The sequence below is a fragment of the Corapipo altera genome, unplaced genomic scaffold (genome assembly GCF_003945725.1).
Source record: "Corapipo altera isolate COAL_440 unplaced genomic scaffold, ASM394572v1 1, whole genome shotgun sequence".
NCBI lineage: Eukaryota > Metazoa > Chordata > Aves > Passeriformes > Pipridae > Corapipo > Corapipo altera.
In genome coordinates this window covers 2,476,320-2,483,404 of record NW_020884873.1, presented here as the reverse complement: position 1 = coordinate 2,483,404, position 7,085 = coordinate 2,476,320, and positions in this window count along the sequence as shown.

Genomic DNA, 7,085 nt, shown 5'->3' with positions numbered 1-7,085 from the left:
AAAAGCCTTTAAGCTCATAAACCAGAATATTCATCAGTATCTGTGAAATTATTCCACAGGTATCAATTAGTTGTCTTGAGATACAAGTTTAACTAGTGATTTCTTCCCTCAGCGAAGCCCAGAAACTTTTTGTCATGAAATGTAACCTACACTTATAATGGAATGAAAGACAGGAAAACAAGACAGACAGCATGAAATTAGGCCATCAAATTCAGTAGGGACAGAAGAGGAGTAGCATGGTATGCAAGAAGTTGAGCTACTCTAATCAGGTGATGATGCTGAAATTAGGGACCTTCAGCTGTATACCTTTGCTGTGAAACAGGAATTTTGGCTGGATAAGCCATTTTCACAGGTTTTGTCCAAACCATCCTCACTGTGACGTGTTTTTTTTCTTTTCTTTTTTAAATTCTAAGTTTTCCCTGGTTGTGCTTGGAAGGGGCACCCTGCTGGTCCTGTGCTTACTGGTGGTCTGCCCACAACTTCTCTTTCACTGGACTCAACAGTGGGCTTCAAAAATGCCACCCAGATCTGCCTGAAGACGAGGTTCTTCCTGCTTTTAAAAACCTGCAGAATTAAATTTGATTGAAAACCTCAAGATTCTTATTAGGTGGAGAGTAACAGCTACTACAACTGTTTTAAACACGGAACCCAGCAGAAAGATAGACACAGTCAAATAAGCAGAAGGTTAGATGCTATAAAAGCTACAGCTTTGAAAAAAAAATTACCTCCTTTCTGGGACCTTTAAAAAAAAAATAGAGCTAAATTCAATTTAACTACAATTATTTCTGTTACTGCAAGGTAGCCCTCTCCCATACAAATTGAAGGTCACAGTTTATTTATTATTTAAGCATTTGAGAAAACAGACCTTGCAAACTGTTCTTTTCCACTGCATATAGATGTGTGCACAACAAAAGGGATGAAACACCTAAGGCTCCACTTCAATAGATCCATGCCAGCAGATCCCAGCCTCTGTTGGGAATTCTCTCTAGAAGCAGTTGAGACATATGAGTAGGGAAATGCATGAACATAAAAGCTCCAGCTGGGTAAAATTTATTAAAGGACTGGGATCCTAAGCTGACCACAGATTGTTGCTGTACCCATTAATATTCTGCTTGCAATGTGTAGTATCAAACTATTCACAGATGTTTTAGTAATTGGCTTATAAGCCTATATAACAAAATATGTTTCTATAAACATCTAGAAGATACTAGACAACCACCTTTAACTGTTTTATAAATGAAAGCTTAGCAACAACTCTGACCTTTAATTTTTACCTACTAATAATAAACTACTAAAACTATGATAAATGCAGAAGCCTTTACAGCAGGTAAATGCTACAGAACCCATGATTTTGTATAAAACCCAAAGACAGACCTTCAGGGTTTGAGTTTCTATTTCCCAAAAGCTAAGAATGCATTCTTTTCCATGTTGTCTGAAACAAGCAGATTTTTCCTGCCTTCAAACAAGACGGTTTGGGGGCTCAGAGGGGAAGAGATGGATTAGATGTTGACTGAAACACTCAAAGGCCTTCAGGAAGAAATACAAATGCCAGGTGCTGACCTAAGGTTCCAGAGGCCTGTAAGTAGTATACAATAAAATTGAAGTATTTCAAATAGTCTCCTACTCTGACAGATGTTGCAATGATGTTGTTTCATTTTTCTGTTTTCAACACTCACATACTTGTCCTTTGGACATTCCTCATATTAAGCTCATGCTTCTATCTGTTGTTTGCAACAAGTCTCTAAGGCAACCACGGGGTTGGGCAAATAGTTTCACTTTGTACAAGATAATAGGTAATTCAAAACATCCATTTTTTCAAAGCAAACTTAAGGCATCTCCACATCAAACACTGCAGTTGATTAAGAGTCCAAGAAAAACCAATCACTGTGTCCAGCTAGACAATAACAACTCAATCCCAAAGTGCTGTAGCTCCCACTAACTTACGGGGTCAGGGCTGAAATGGAGGGGTGTGTAAAACACAGTCTGCTGCCAAACATCCACCCGCTGGAACCACAGGGGGAGGAAAGGGCTGATTAACTGTGGGGTTTATTGCCAGAGAATACACATATCATGTAGTTTCACCCAAAGTGAAATCCCCTTTAGTCCAAAGAGTATTTCTGGCACCTACATACGCAGCAGGTGCATCTCACTGAGACTCCAAGAGGGTCTGATCCAGAGCTGGAGCCAGTGGAGAGACCACTCAAATAAAGCACATGATAATAAACTATCATTCCCACTGGTCTCAAGTGAAGCTCTATTTTCCCCTCATCAGAAAGCAAGGGCTTGATCCTGCTAAGACATGGGCACTTGTGAAGTGCCCAAGAGACATGGACGAGACGTGACAGGACACGCCAAGCCCTGAGCCTGACAGGATGGGGCTATTTCACCAACATGCAAAACAGATCTGTCTGCTGCCCTTTTGATGCAAGGAAACAGAGTTAATGACACTGATAAAACTAATCTTTGTGCACCCTTGTTTGCCATGAGAAGATGCAGCTCTTCTCCAATATTTCCATTTGCTCTACAATTGCCAAAAGATCAGAGCAGAATTAGACTACAGGTCTAAGGACATTACCAAATCAACCCTTTTAGGGTTTTTGCATTTGGGGCACTGCAGACAGACCTGAAATAAGCAACACTGACCTGGGCCAGGCTCAGGTGGCTGAAAGCAGGAGTGTTCTATCAAGGCTGAGCTGTGGCCAACACCCATCTCCTCACGCAGCCCCTTGAGGAAAGCAAAGGGGAGCTCATCACACCATACTGCCCAGGGCATCTACCAGGAGATTCCAGGGCTGTGGCAGAACCAGCCACAGGGTTTAGATCCATAGTCCTAACAAAGCTTCCTACTTACTACCTCCACTGTTGCCCAAACTTCAGTGAACACGTTGCTTCATGCCATGGTTTGTGCACTGTGTAGCCATAATGTCTCCAGCCAACACTGCTGCTCTGAACTCCTGCATAGAAGGCTACATGAAGAAAAGGGATTATTTTATTTTCAAAAAAGTTTAAATTGATTGACATGTTTTGCTTGGACAAAGGGGATGTTTGCTCTGCCTCACACACCGTAGGCCTAGGTACTCACCCCAAGTGCTGCTGGCAGTTTTACCCTTGTAATACACACTCCCATCGGTGCCTGGAGTACAATCACACAACATGTTGCTATCCTGGAACAGAACAGCCTGAAACAGTGCCCCTTCAAAGATTTGCACATGCTCTTGGACAGCTCAGGACTTGATCCTGTAAGCACCTCACTCGCCAAACAAGACCCCCATTGAAACTGGCTTACATCCTAGACTAAGAAGGATTGGGGCCTTGACATTTTCTTCCATTTCGTGGTTTCCCTGCCTTCTGTGTACTCAGGTGTTACCAATTTCTAACTCAGCTGGTGACTGTGCTTAATCCTAAGACAGTGATCCCAGAAATATCTGAGAAATAGGATAACAGCAGCTTTGCAAGCCAGTTGCAACAACCTCAGTAAATCCTATGGACCCCACAAAAGATACTATTGTCTCTGAACTCCAATACTCTGAAATCAAAATACACATGATGCCCAAAGTGTTTGCAGAGTACAGAAAGGTCACTTAGCTTAACACTGAGGAACCAGTCAGCATAGATCTCATCACTGATGTTTGTCACTCTCACAGTGACAATGTCGAAAATTCTTGTCTATCGTGTGGCAAACTCTGTCTCCTCTTCCCATGAAAGAGGCATCAAGGGTGCAAAATGACTCTTCTAAAAGTCCTTTAATTGAACTTCATAGTGCCTGGAAGTCCAAGAACAGAGGCAGGTTTTGGGTTCCACAGCAAAAACTTCTCCAGCTATCACCATTTACAACAAGGTAACTTGTTCCTCCTTCAGTGAGACATCAACACAGATCCCACAGGTCCCCTCAGCATGAGGGGAACCTTGCACAGTTAAATGCAGATGGAGATACAATAATCTAGATGTATTATCTGATACAGCAGTTCAGGTTGCTTAATTCCACAGAGCAGCTCAACACACCAGTCTACACATCTGATATCAGTCTTTGCCAGAAGTGTTCCAAGAACACCATCCAAGCCTGATGGAGGGAGTTTCACAAGTCACCAAGAACATGAAGCTTCCAAACTATTTGGACAGTGTCCAGTGACAGTAGCCATAGTGGCTGCATATCAGAACTTGTTGAGGAACTGTACTTCAGCTGCATTAAACAAAAGACCAAAGTATTTTCACAGAAGTACTCAAGAGCTTCAACAATGAACAAGTTTTCCATTTGGTACCCCATAATATTCTGAAAGATATTATAGTTACAAAAGCCAACTCCATTTTAGACATCAGCAGTGTTGAGGTGCCATATTCCGTGGCATTTAGTGCCACGAGGACCATCAGGTTGTCCTTATGCTCATCGATTAACAAGACTGTTTGGAAAAGAATAATTAGACTAAGTCCAAGTTCTACTACTTGGACTTAGTTCTACAAATCTTAGAACTTGGACAAGTTCTACAAATCCCGAAGTATGAAAAGCAGGTGGATTAGTAAGCTTAGAAAAGACCAGATTGTTACAGTCACAGCTGATAGTACCATAGTACCGCTTTAGATAATGGGAGTAACGGGAATAAACCATTGTTAATGATTTTTTTTTTTTGGTTCCCATTTTGAGAAAAGAAAAACTGTGCAATTCCCTCACACCACAGAACACGTATTAGCTAACTGCAGATTCCTGAGGACATTTCTAAACCGTGGTTTCAGTAAGGTGGTTCCTATTGCTCAGGTCTGTGCAAATTCTTACTGACTTTTGGAGAGTCAAGGTCCAAGTATGCATTATTTCCTCCCCACATAAAGGTTTCTTTTGGGAGGATATCTGGTGAACAAACAAAGAAGCAGCTATAAGAGGTGAGAGAAGTGTCTTCTCAGCTTAGACACCACCAAATTCAGCTTATTTAGTTTTGTAGTGCAATATGCTGCTAACTACCTGCATCTGTGCAGATGGACATCTATGTGGTAATAATTTTGCTCTCTGATAAGTGTCAGCTGTGTCCTTGTAAAAGTATATGTATTTCCTGCAAGCTCAGAGTTAAAAAACAGTCCTGAGGATACATAACACAAAGTTGTCCCTGTACATGTATCTTCAGTCAGACATATACATATAAATTCAAGCATATATTTGCTTGCATGTTGATATGGTTTGAAGCTGGCTCCCTGCCAAGTCTCCAAACCTTACCACCAGAAGTCCCCCCCCCAAAACCTCAGGGAGAAGAGGGAGAAAAACAACCAACTAAGAAATAACCCGAAACGAGAGAGACAGCTAAAGTGATATATATAAATATATTTACACTTATATATATCTTTTAAAATATATACAATTTTCACAAGGGAAGGGAAAGGGGAAGGGAACAAAACCAAAATTATATATATATATATATATATATATATCCCAAATCAGTAGCCCGAGATCTAGTAACTAGAGAGTTAGCAAAGGAAATATATCACCACTCTCCTTGGGACAACTGAGAGTTGCTCCGGGACGATCGCCGGCAACCTCCGTCTCCCAAGGTCGACAAGGCCTCACCAGGCCTCGCTCCCCAACACGGCAGACTCAACAGCAGGGAACCTGCACCTCCAAGCCGCCGGAAGGAAAGAGAGCAAAAGCCTCTCCTCCTTTCTTCTTATAATCTGGCTTACGTAAAAATCGTAGGGAATACTGGGTAAATCTGGCCCCTTCCTTGGTTACAAACTGGTCACCAAGGAAGGCCTAGCCCAAACCACCACACATGTATATAATCTCCTCCTGTGGAATCTCTCTCTGAAATGAAGCAAAATAGCCAGTTTTAAGGATAATATCTTTAAAAAGCAGAAAGAATGGAATCAGACTCCTCCAAAGCATGGAAAAAGAAGGTAGTTGGGTATAAACAGTAAAATTTCTTCTTGGGTGAAGGAGAACAGGTAATGTTTAAAAATCAGATCTGGCATGGGCTTCTCAAACATTCCATATTAAACATACTGCCTTTGGAAAGAGACTACTATACAGGGAGCAGAGAGAAGAGAAAGAAAGGATGAGTGGCCACCCCTCACCAGGAAGTGAGAGGTAAAATACATTATTCTGTGTCCTCCTGAGAACCAACACCTGACAGTAGAGGTAATGCTTTCAGTACTGCCCTCAAGTTATTCAACGAGAGAAGCATCTCATTCATCAGACTAGTAAGAGCTCTGTCCCTAGAAGAGTCCTCTTCCATCTTCAACTCTCTTTCTTCCTTTATAACCCTTCCCTCACAGCTCTAGATGTTATCAGGGGAGTATTTTAGGTGACAAAACTCATGCGTCTCATGAAATTCCAGACACCATAGCATGACCCACCTGGTTTTCAGTCATTGCTACAGAAGGAGTAGGGTTTCCCATAGGACATACACCATCTCTGTGCAAATACCCTATGGCTTAGAATGCACACCAAATGTCAGTATTTAGGTGGGTGGTTGCTCTCCAGATGGCTGCTATGGCCACACCTGGAGTCATCATTCACTGCAGCTTTTTTTGCAAATACCTGCCTTTTCTCTAGACACTGAACCAGCACAAACAGGAATATGAGATCCTTTTCTTCCAGCAGAGAACTAGTGTCCAAACTGCTGGTTAGCCTGGGAGGTGGTACATAGTGACTCTAAGGGTTTGGTTGAGGTTCTCTTCTGATCTTGCAAGAGCCTCGGTGGGATTGCTACCAGATATGTTGTTTTGAGCCTTACAGTCACCAGAGTGACTGCTTCTTACAGATGCTTCCTTTTCTGAGACAAGGAGGATGTCCTGTGACTAAGGTTATGACAACCTTTTGCACAATGAATAGAGTTTAAGTTGGGTGGACTTACACACACCCTACTAGTCACTAGGATATACAGTGCCTCATTCTCTGCACCCCTCTGTTTTTCTGGAACAACTGAAATTTAGAAGAAAACAAAACAAAACAAAATATAAGTTTAAGGATGAAACAAACAGCAGCAGCAGAGAGACTCTCCAGTTTGTTTTCAAGAGTGCTGGGGTCAGCACTCTTGGTCAATAAAGTTCACAGATCCTGAACAGAAGCAGGGGGAGACAAGGGACTTCAGCATTCAAGAGACTAC